Source organism: Elephas maximus, chromosome 2 (assembly GCF_024166365.1).
Source record: "Elephas maximus indicus isolate mEleMax1 chromosome 2, mEleMax1 primary haplotype, whole genome shotgun sequence".
NCBI classification, from domain to species: Eukaryota; Metazoa; Chordata; class Mammalia; order Proboscidea; family Elephantidae; genus Elephas; species Elephas maximus.
In genome coordinates, this window is record NC_064820.1 from 202,170,841 (window position 1) to 202,183,975 (window position 13,135).

The window sequence follows — 13,135 nt, forward strand, 5'->3', positions numbered from 1 at the left end:
AAAGTGCTCTGCCTCTTCTTGATGGGCTCTGGTACACTAGCCAGCTAGACAGCCACCGGCCCACAGCTTCGTTGGGTCTGCACCACCCACTTCTAGGCTCTCTCAGAGTGTCTCCCTTCCCTCCCGCCTATCTGCATGGTGCACCAAGCACTGCACCGAGTGGCACAGGCATGGACTACTGGCCCCTGCCCGGCACTGCCTCCCCAGCCCCGTCCTGTCAGCCCCAGTACGTGCTGCAAACGGCCCATACTTGCCCCTCCCCCATGCTGGACCTGCCCTGCTGCACCACAGCTGAGCGATCAGTCCTGCCTACCTGGATAAGCTGGTGAGAAGTACTGTGCCCACAGGGGAGCAAGCAACAAAGCACACCTAGCCCGCCTGCCCAGACATAACCAAATAAAGCAAAAAAGCAGGATGGAACAAATAAATCTACAAGCAATAAACAAAGAAAATAATTCCTGAATGTCCCAAAGACAACAGACTATATCAAACATATTTTAAAAAAACAAAAAAACAGGACAGGATAGCTCCGGAAAGTGTCCAAAATAATATACCAAATGAACTTCCGGTAGAAGAAAAGGCACTGGAACTACCTGATAGGAAATTCAAAACTCTAATATTCAGGGCTATACATGAGATGAAGGAAAACAGACAAAAATAAGAAAAAAAAATCAACACAATCATGGAAAATACAGACAAGGAAAAGACAAAGCAATGGAAGAATGCCAGATAATAACACAGAATCAAAATATCAAAATAAACAAATGACTAGAAATCATACAAAACAGCAATTAGAAATCCAAAATATAAGCAACAAGATTTCAGAAATGAACAGTGCAAACAGAAGGTTTTAGGAGCAAATTTGAAACAATGAAGACAAGATCAGGGAACCTGAAGACAAATCCTTGGATACCATTTATTTTAAGGAAAAATCAGAGAAAAACATGAAGAACAATGAAGAAACCCTGAAAACTATGTGGGATACAATCAGAAGCAAAAATCTGCATATGATCAGAGTTCCAGAAGAGGGGGAGAAAACGGAAAACACAGAGAGGATCACTGAAGATTTGCTGACAGAAAACTCCTAATATCATGAAAGAGAAAAGCTGACCATCCAAAAAGCTCAACACACCCCATATAGGATAGACTCCAACAGAGAAACAATAAGATATATCATAATCACATGTGCTAAAACCAAAGACAAAGAAAGAATCCTGAGAGTAGCTCAAGAAAAATGAAAAGTCACATGAAGAGGGGAAACAATAAGACTAAACTCTGATTACTCAGTAGAAATCATGTAGGCAAGAAGGCAATGGGATATCATATATAAAACCTTGAAAGAAAAAAAAACTGCCAACCATGAATATTATATGCTGCAAAACTCTCACTCAAATATAATGGCAAAATTAGTACATTTCCAGATAAACAGGAATTAAGGGAATATGTAAAACCAAACCAAATTTATAAGCATTATTATAGGGAGTCCTTCAGTTTGAGAACAACATCAGATGACAGCTTGAATCTAGGACACAAGTCAGCATCAGGCAGATACCAACCTAGGTAATAAATTCTCAAGGATAAAACAAAACTAAGATTTACAACAGGGAACCAGAGAGGTCAATCTGTAAATGACAACAATGTCAGAATAATAAAAGAGGGAATAAAAGGTGTAGGTATAGAACTTTCAAATGGAGAGGAGGGCAAGGCGATATCAAGTAATAAAAGACTGGTTTAAACTTCAGAAGGTAGGGGTGAATTTCAAGGTAACCACAAAGAAAGTTAACAAACCTACTCATCAAAATAAAGCAGAAAAGCAAAGACTCAGTAAACACAAAATCTACAAAAATGAAAGAAATGAGAAAAAAAAAATCCAAACAAAATGAACTCAGCACAAGAGAGTAAGAGGAACAAAGAAATGTCAGCACCACACACACACACAAAAAACACTACAAAATGACAGCAATAAACTCTCAACTATCAATAATGACAATGAAAGTAAATGCCTTAAATGCACCAAGAAACAGAGAGTGATGGAATGGATTAAATAACAGGACCCATCACTATGCTGTTTATAAGAGACACACCTTAGAAATAAAGACATAAATATATTAAAAATCAAAGGATGGAAAAAATATATCAAGCAAACAGCAGCCAAAACAGAACAGGAATGGTAATACTAACCTCAGATAAAAAAGACTTTAAAACAAAATTCAGGAAGGACTTTGGACAAGGAAGGACATCATATGATGATTAAAGGGAAAATCCACTATGAGGACATAACCATAATAAATATCTACGCACCCAAAGACATGGCTCCAAAGCACATAAAACAAACTCTAACAACACTGAAAAGAGAAACTGACAGTCCCACAATAATAGTAGGAGACTCCAACATACCACTCTCGGTAAAGGACAGAACATCTAGAAAAAAATCTCAACAAAGATACAGAAGATCTAAAGGCCACAATCAACCAGCCTGACCTCACAAACATATACAGAACACTCCACACAACAGCAGCAAAGTACACATTCTTTTCCAATGCACATGGAATGTTTTCCAGAATAGACTATACCTCAGGCCACAAAGCAACCCTCAACAAAATCCAAAACACTGAGATAATGCAAAGTATCTTCTCTGATGGTGATGCTATAAAAGTAGAAATTAACAACAGGAAGAGTAAGGAAAAAAACAAAACACATAGAAACTGAATAACACCCTGCTTAAAAACCACTGGGTAATAGAAGAAATCAAAGGTGGAATAAAAAAATTCTCCAGATCAAGTAAGAATGAAAACACATCATACCAAACCTTTCAGACACAGCAAAGGCAGTGCTGGGAGGTCAATTTATAGGAATGAGATGTACACATCAAAAAAGAAGGGATAAAATCAAAATAGCTACACAGCTCAACAAATAGAGAACAACAAAAGAAGCCCACAGCCACCAGAAGAAAGCAAATAATAAAGATCAGAGCAGAAATAAAATAAAATAGAGAACAGAAAAACCATAGAAAGAATCAACAAAACCAAAAGTTGGTTCTTTGAAAGGATCAACAAAATCGAAAAACCATTGGCCAAACTGACAAAAGAAAAACAGGAGAGGATGCAAATAAGAAATGAAATGGGGGACATTACAACAGGCCCAACTGAAATAAAAAGGATCATATCAGAGCACTATGAAAAACTATACTCCAATAAATTTGAAAACCTAGAAGAAATGGACAAATTTCTAGAAACACATTATCTAAACTAACACAAACTGAAGTAAAAAATCTGAACAGACCCATAACAAGAGAAGATATTGAAAAGGTAAGGAAAAAAAAAAAAAAAAAACCACTCCCCAAAACAACAATAAAGCCCTGGCCCAGACGGCTTCACTGGAGAATTCTAACAAATATTCAGAGAAGAACTTGCACCAGTACTGCTCAAACTATTTCAGAACACAGAAAAGGAAGAGACACTTCTGAATTCATTCTATGAAGTGAGCATAACCCTGATACCAAAACTAGGCAAAGATACAAGAAAAAAAGAAAATTACAGACCAATATCTCTCATGAATATAGATGCAAAAATTCCTAACAAAATTCTAGCCAATAGAATTCACCACTAAAAAAACAAAACAAAACACCCCAACCAAGTGGGATTCATACCAGGTATGCAAGCATGGTTAAACACTAGAAAATCCATCAATGTAATTCACAACATAAATAAAACAAAAGAATCACATGATCATCTCAATCAATGTAGAAAAGGTATTTGGTAAATTCCAATACCCATTCCTGATGACTCTCAATAAAATAGGTATAGAAGGGAAATTCCTCAACATAATAAGGGGCACCTATACAAGATCAACAGCCAACATCATTCTTAATGGGGGGAGGCTAAAAACACTCCCCTTGAGAAAAGAAACAAGATGAGGGTGTCCTTTATCACTACTCTTATTTAACATTGTGCTCGAAGTCCTAGCTAGAGCAATAAGGCAAGAAAAAGAAATAAAGGGCATCCATTTTGGTAATGAAGAAATAAAACTGTCCCTAATTGTGGATGATATGATACTATTCATAGAGAACCCAAAAGATTCCACACGAAAACTAATGGAACTAATAGAAAGTTTTAGCAGAGTAGCAGGATACAAGACAAACACAAAAACCAGTTGGATTCCTATACACCAATAAAGAGAAATACAAAAAGGAAATCAGGAAAATATTTATAATAGTTCTTAAAAAAAAAAAAAAACCCAGGAATAAATCTAACCAGTGATGTAAAAGACCTATACAAAGAAAACTACAAAATACTGCTGCAAAGATTCAAAAGAGACCTACATAAATGGAAAAGCACACCATGCTCATGGATAGGCAGACTTAACATTGTGAAAATGTCAATTCTACCCAAAGCAATCTACAAATACAATGCAATTCTAGTCCAAATACCAACAGCATTCTTTAAAGAGATGGAAAAGCTAATCATCATATAGAAAGGGAAGAGGCCCTGGATAAGTAAAGCACTACTGAAGAAGAATAAAGTAGGGAGACTCCCACTACTTGACCTTGGAACCTACTATACAGCGACAGTAGTCAAACAGCCTGGTACTGGTACAACGACAGGTACATTGACCAATGGAACAGAACTAAGAACACAGATGTAAATCCATCCACATATGGTCATCTGATCTTTGACGAAGGCCCAAAGTGCATTAAATGGGGAAAAGATAGTCTTTTTAACAAATGGTGCTGGCAAAATTGGATGTCCACCTGCAAACAAATGAAACAGGACCCATACCTTACATCATACACAAAAACTAATTCAAAATCAATCAAAGACCTAAATATAAAACCAAAAACTATAAAGATCATAGAAAAAATAGGGTCAACACTAGAGGCCATAATACCTGGCACAAATAGGATACAAACCAAAACTAACAATACCCAAACTCCAGAAGATAAGCTAGATAACTGGGATCTTCTAAAAATTAAACACTTATGCTCATCAAAAGACTTCACCAAAAGAGTAAAAAGAGAACCTACGGACTGGGAGAAAATTTTTGGCTATGACAAATCCAACAAAGGTCTAACCTATAGGAAAATCCAAAACTCTGAAAACAAAAAGACAAATAATCCAATTAAAAAATGGGCAAAGGATATGAACAGACACTTCATCAAAGAAGATATTCAGGCAGCTAACAGACAGGAGGAAATGCTCATGATCACTAGCCATTAGAGAAACGCAAATCAAAACTACAATGAGATACTATCTCACACCAACATCACTGGTAGGAATCAAGAAAACAGATGATAACGAATGTTACAGAAGCTGTGGGGAGACTGGAACTGTTATGCACTGCTGGTGGGAATGCAAAATGGTACAACCATTCTGGAAAATTATACGGTGCTTCCTTAAAAAGCTAGAAATAGAAATACCATATGATCCAGCAATCTTACTCCTAGGAATACATCCTAGAAAAATAAGAGCCGTCACATGAATAGACATATGCATACTGATATTCATTGCAGCATTAGTTACAATAGTAAAAAGACGGAAACAACCTAACTGCTTATCAACAGATGAATGGATAACAAATCTATGGTATATATACACAATGGAATACTACTCAATGATAAAGAACGATGAAGAATCTGGGGAACATCTCACAACATGGATGAATCTGGAGGGCATGAGGCTGAGTAAAATAAGTCAATCACAAAAGGACAAATATTGTATGAGACCACTATTATAAAAACGTTTACATACACCAAGAAGCAACCTTTGATGGTTAGAAGGGAAAGCAGGGTAGGGAGGGAAAAACACAGAATAGACAATAGCTAAGTGGTAACTTTGGTGAAGGGTAAGACAGTACACAATACTGGGGAAACCGGCACAACTTGACCAAGGCAAGGTCATGTTAGCTTCGTAGACCATCCACACTCCCTGAGGGACCAAATCACTGGGCTGGGGGCTGCGGATCATGGTCTTGGGGGACCATCCAACTCAACTGGCAGAACATAGTTTATACAGAAAATGTTCTACATCTTACTTTTGGTGCATAGCATCTGGAGTCTTAAAAGCTTGTGAGTGACCATCTAAGATACTCCACTCATCCCACCCCACGTGGAGCAAGGGAGAATGAAGAAAACCAAGGACATAAGGGAAAGATTAGTCCAAAGGAATAATGAACCACAATTACCACAGCCTCCACTGAGTCCAGCACTAGATGGTGCCCAGCTACCACCACCGACTGCTCGGACAGGGATCACAATAAAGGGTCCTGGACAGAACTGGAGAAAAATGTAGAAAACTCCAATTCACCATGAGTTTGAGTCAACTTGGTGACAACAGGTTTACGTGTGTGTACGCACACACACATACACACCTTGTTCTTGTGTGCTGTTGATTCTGGCTCATAGTGACCCTACAGGACAGAGTAGAACTGTCCCATAGGATTTTCAAGGCTGTAATCTTTATAGAAACAGACTGCTACATTTTTCTCCCACAGAAGGGCTGGCAAGTTTGAACTGCTGACCTTTCAGTTAGCAGCCGAGTGCTTAACCACTGTGCCACCAGGGCTCCTTACACACATATGCATATATGTACTGCAGCCCTCATATAGCTCCCTCCTTTCATTTCCCCATCCTCTCCCTGAGACTCAACCTCCTTAAGGTTCAAAATTGTGTACAATGGCAAATGCTGCCCAATAGTCTTGAAGGCTAGAGGGTGGCCAGTGTGATTAGGAGCACTGACCCTGGGTGGAATCAGGCTGCCTGGATATCAATTCTCACATTGCCATTTAATACATGTGTGATCTTGGGCAATTATTCGAGCCTTTCTAAGCCTCAGTTTCTTCATTTGTAAAACGGGAAAATAACTACATCTTCCCTCATGTGGATATTGCAAGGATTAAAAATTATTATAAATGACTTAGCATGGAGCTGGCACATCCTAGGCAATCTATGGCTGCCCCGCTTCACAGCAGAGATCTTATTTCAGTTGGATTCTTTATTCTATTCATTGCTATTAAGTTCTAAACTTTTTTGATAAGGAATTCAGCATAACCACATAATTTGGTTGATAATAAGTCAAGGAGCCTTCAAGATCTTTTGTCATCCAATTAAAAAGTCTAAGGTTACAACCCAGTGGGCCAGAGCCATTAAATTTAATCCCACCAGACATCAGTGGATACAGCTGCCTTAGGCCACCTTAGGCAGAATCAGGTGAATTGTTCTCCTGTGTAATCTCTGTGAGCCATGTAAACACTGAGGTTCCTGTGAAGCAAAATACTCTCAAAAACACTGAAATGTTTTAAATTAAAAAAAAAAAAAAATCTATTTCTCATGCATTACAAAAGTTTGTCCAGTAAGGATTTAAAACTCTGAAATATGAGCCATGTTCTGGACTAATTTTTGGTTACTTTCTAATTTTCAAAATAGTAAGCAAGAAACTATTCAACTTTACACATTGCTTCTATTCACAAAACTGACTTCTTAGTTGGTAGCATCATGCTCATTAAGAAATAGTTGCATTTTGATGCCAATTCTACAAAAATCCACCACACTTTCTGAGCAGCTGTCTTTAAAAGCTTGTGAGCAGCCATCTAAGATACTAATGGGCAAATACCACAGCCTTCACCAGACTGAGTCCGGCACAATAGTTCCTGGCTACCACCACCGACTGTTCTGACAGGGATCACAATAGAGGGTCCCAGGCAGGGCTGGAGAAACATGTACAACCAAACTATAACTCAGGAAAAAAAAAAAAAATCCAGACTTCCTGGTCTGACAGAGACCGGAGAAACCCCAAGAGTATGGCCCCTGGACTCCCTTTTAACTCAGTACTGAAGTCATTCCTGTGGTTCATCCATCAGCCAAAGATTAGACAGGCCCATAAAACAAAATGAGATTAGAGAGGCTCATAAAACAAAACGAGACTAAATGGGCACAACAACCTAGGGCCAAGGATGAGAAGTGAGGAGGGGATAGGAAAGCTGGCAATGGGGAACCCAAAGTTGAGAAGGGGAGAGTGTTGACATGTCGTGGGGTAAGCAACCAATGTCACAAAACAATGTTACTAATTATTCAAAGAGAAACTAATTTGTTCTGTAAACGCTCATCTAAAACACAGTTAAAAAAAAAAAAATTCCTTTACACTGCTAGGTGCAGTTTGCTGAGGAGATGCTCTACCTTGTCAGAAAGAAAAAACCGACTATTAATTTAAAATAAAGAAAAGGAAATGGGATTAAAATCTAAAAATACAGTGGAGTCACTAGGGTTGGCGGCACCCCAGTCTAGTAACTCCTGGTGTCACTCCTCCATGGACTTCCTCGCATACCAGAACATACAGAATCCTTAGTAATGTTTTTTGTACTAATGTTAACTGCAAATCATAATTCCCATATATCGCTCCTTCTTTTTCCTCTAAGTTACTACTTCATTCTCAAAATAATCATTGATATAGGTTCACAAATAACTAATTACCACAACATTGTATCTAAAACACCAGAAACTTTGACAAAATCAGCAACTACAAAAACCCTGGCAGCAAGGAAAACAACAGAATGTGGTTGTAGAGCATGCAGACAAACCACGAAACCATGGGTTTCCAAGCATCATTGTAATTCGGTATTAAGGACAGCTCTGCCTAGAGAGCAGAAGGTTCAAAAGTAAATTGTATACATATGTGCGCACACACACACACACACACATACACACCACTTTCATGATTACAGTCCTACATCTGAGGCTCCCGTGAAATAAAACACTCTTGAAAACACTGAAATTTCTTAAAAAAAAAAAACAAAACTATTTCTCACGCATTACAAAAGTCCGTCCAGTAAGCATTTAAAACTCTGAATTAGGAGCACTGTTCTGGGCTAATTTTTGGTCACTTTCTAATTTTCAAAATAGTAAGCAAGAAGCTATTCAGCTTTACACATAGTTTGTATTCATAAAACTGACTTCTTAGTTGGTAGCATCATGCCCATTAAGAAATAGTTGCATTTTGATGCCAATTTTACAAAAATCCACCAAACTTTCTAAGTAGTGTGTGGGGTCTTAAAAACTTGTGAGTAGCCATCTAAGATATTCCACCGGTCTCACCCCATCTGGCGCAAGGCAGAATGAAGACACAAGGGAAAGATTAGTCCAAAGGACTAATGGACCACAACTACTGCACTTTTTAAGGTACACGTGTGTGCGTGTGCACACAAACACACCACTTTCATGATTACAGTCCTACATCTCCTGATGTACTCCAGCATCTACTGTTAATGAAGAAAAAACTCACCAAGAATGGAAAAAAAAGGGAACAGCTGGCTTTGATTTTTACTAGAATAAGATTAGGTGTGGAAGAACTATACTATTGATCTAGAAAATACTGCAAGAAGGGGAAAAAATGTAGGTATTAAGGAAGATGTCACAGCAATAGAGCCCACCCTTGAGAATAAGGTCAAACATACTCAGCTGAACTCTCTAGGATGTAGAGTTGGCTGATAATCTTAGAAATGTCATTGAAATAATGATTCTCAACAGAAAGATGTAATTAAAAACTTGTGTGGCTATTAAAAATTCTTCAACTCCATATGTACCTAACATCAGAGCCCCAAATTACATGAAGCAATAAGTGACAAAATTAAAGGGAGGAATAGGCAATTCAACAACAATAGCTGGAGATTTCAATACCCCACTTTCAATAATGGATACAAACACCAGACAGAAGGTAAACAGTGAAGGACATCTGAATATTAACCAAATGGAGTCCTTGAATGGTGCAAACAGGTAAGCACTGGACTACCTATCAAACGGCTAGCAGTTCAAACCCACCCAGCGGTACCTTGGAAGTAAGGCCTGGTGATATGCTTCCAAAAGGCCACAACCTTGAAAATCCTATGCAGCAGTTCTACTCTGCACACATAGGATTGCTATGAGTCAGAACTGACTTGATGGTAACTAACAACATTAGCCATTTACACCTAACACACATCTGTAGAACACTTCACCAAAAAACAGCAGAATATACATTCTTCTCAAGTACCCATGGGGACAGAACATACGATAGGTCATAAAACAAATCGTAATTAAGGATTAAAATCGAAGTATGTTTTCTACCACAATAGAGTGAAATTAGAAATTTGTAACAGAAAGAAATTTGGGAAATTCACAGCTATGTGGGATTTAAACAACACACTCCTAAATAACCAACAGGTCAAGGAAGAAATCACAAGGGAAACTAGAAAATACTTTGAGATGAATAAAACCGAAAACACAATAAACCAAAATTTATGGGATGTGTGGGAACAGTGCTTAGAGGGAAATTTACAGCTATAAACGCCCATATTAAAAGACAAGCTCAAATTAAACCCAAAGCAAGAAGGAAGAAAATATTAGAATTAAATGAAACAGAATAGAAAAAAAAAAAAAAGGGAAAAACCAATTAAACCAAAAGTTTGTTCTTTGAAAAGATTAACAAAATTGACAAACCTTTAGACTGACCAGGAAAAAAGAAGACTCGAATTACTAAAATCAGGAATGAAAGAGGGGACATTACTACCGACACTGAAATTTCAAAAAGAGAATATGGAAGAATACTAGTGACAACTGTATGCCAACAAATTAGATAACCCAGATGAGATGAAACACATGAACTACCGAAAACAGACACAAATAGATACAGAAAATCTGAAGAGACCTCCAACAAGTTAAGAGATCGAGCCAAAACAAAATCCAAGGACCAGATGGCTTCACCAGTAAATTTTACCAAACATTTAAAGAATTAACACCAATCCTTAAATGCTTCTAAAAAATGGAAAAGGAAAGGATACTTCCTAACTTATTCTATGAGGACAGAATTACCCTGATAACAAAGCCAGATGAAGACATCACAAGAAAATTTCACCGATAAATACATATGCAAAAGTCCTCAACAAAATGCAAACAAATCAAATTCAGTAATGTAAAAAAAAAAAAAAAATCAATGTTATATACCATAATAATAATAAAGGGCAAAAACCATATGACCATCTCAATAAGTGCAGAGAAAGTATTTCACAAAACCCCACTCTGTTTCATTATATAAACAGTCAACAAACTAGGAACAGAAGGGAACTTCTTCGACATGGTAAAGAGCATGTACAAAAATCCCACAGAGAACATCATACTCAATGGTGAAAGACCGAAAGCTTTCTCCCTAAGATCAGGAAAAAGACAAGAATGCCTGCTTTCACCACTTCCATTCAACAATGTATTACTGGAAGTTCTAGCCAGGGTAATCAGGCAAGAAACTGAAATAAAATGGATCTTGATGGAAAGGAAGAAGTAAAATTATCTCTATATGCACAGACATAATCTTGTACATAGAAAATCCTAAGGAATCCACTAAAAAACCATTAAAGCTAATAAAAGTTCAGCAAGGTTGTAGGGTAAGAGATTGGTATAAAAAAATCAATTGTATTTCTATAATCAACAATGAACAATCTGAAGACGAAATTAAGAAAACAATTCTATTTACGGTGGCATCAAAAAGAATAAAATGCTTACAAGACTTAGACATTGGAAACTACAAAACATCATTGAGAGAAATTAAATAAATGAAAAGACATCCCATTTTCTAGGGCTGGAAGACAATATTGTTAAGATGGAAAAATTATCCAAGGCAATTTAGACTTCACACAAACTCTACCAAAATCCCACTTTTTTTTTTTTTTTGCCGCTGTTGACAAGCTGATCTTAAAATTCACTTGGAAATGCAAAGGACTTCAAATATCCAAAACAATCTTAAAGAACAACAAAGTTGGGGGGACTCACATTTTCTGATTTCAAAACTTATACAGAGCAACAGTAATCAATATTGTGTGGTACTGGCACAAGGATATACAGATCAATGTAATAAAACTGAAAAGTCCAGAAATAAACTCATACATTATGGTTAACTGATTTTTGACAAGGGTGCCAAGACCATTCAATGGAGGAAAGAATAGTCTTTTCAACAAATGGTGCCGGGAGAACTGAATTTCCACAAGCAGAAGGATAAAGTTGAACCCCTGCCTCACACCATATACAGATATTAACTCAAAATGGACCGAAAACCTAAATTTAAGTGCTACGATGATTAAACTGTTAGACATTTTTGTGGCCTTGATTTAGGCAATGGCTTTTTAGATTTGACACCTAAGGCACAAGCAACCAAAGAAAAAATAAATTGGACGTCATCAAAATCAAAAAGTCACTTTTCACTCTTCCTGTTGCCTGAGCTATGGACTTTGGGACACAGGATTATAGGAATCTCCAGCCATCACTGATCTACAGATTTTGGACTTGCCAGCCCCCCACAATTGTACTAGTCAAAGTCCTTAAAATCTCTCTCTCTTTATATATAATACACACACCTCACAGGTTCTGTTTCTCCAGAGAACACTAAGACATTAGGGGGGTGTGGGGCAATGGCACAGGTGGGAGTCTCAGGGCAGGGTGAAAGATGGGGAAAGTTACTGCTAATGGGTATGGTGGCTAATAATGGCTATGGGGTTTCTTTTTGGGGTGATAAAAATGTTCTGGAACTAGATACTGGTAAATACCTAAAAACCACTGAAACGTACACTTGGAAGGGTGAATTTTATGGTATGTGAACTATATCTCAACAAAAAACAAAAAATTCTTCAACCCTGTTTCAATTTCAGAATGATATAGTGAACCTCTATTATTAATGGGACTATGGTCTCATCCCTCAGGTATACTGAGGTGGAAGGTTAAGAATTCACTGCTCAAAACATTTTCAAATACTGGTAATCCTTCAAGTACACAACTCAATATAGAACAGTTCAACATTTTACTCACCCATTAAGTAAAAGTATTTCACTACACATGTAAAATTACTCACAACCAACTTTTTAGACTTTGCAGTTTTTAAAAGAATAGTGAGCAAACTAGGTAAAAAAAAATCTAGTACAGATATAATTTATTACTAATCAATGTGTATTTTAAAAAATCTTTCTTGCACTCATCCCTTCATCCCACAAATATTTATTGAGCACTTACTATGTGCAAAGCACTCTACTAGGTACAGAAGATACAGTGTGAAGGACACACTTAAATGTCCCTGATGCCTTGGAGTTGAGTTTCTGGTACTGGGAGACCAGCCATAAGCAAATGGAT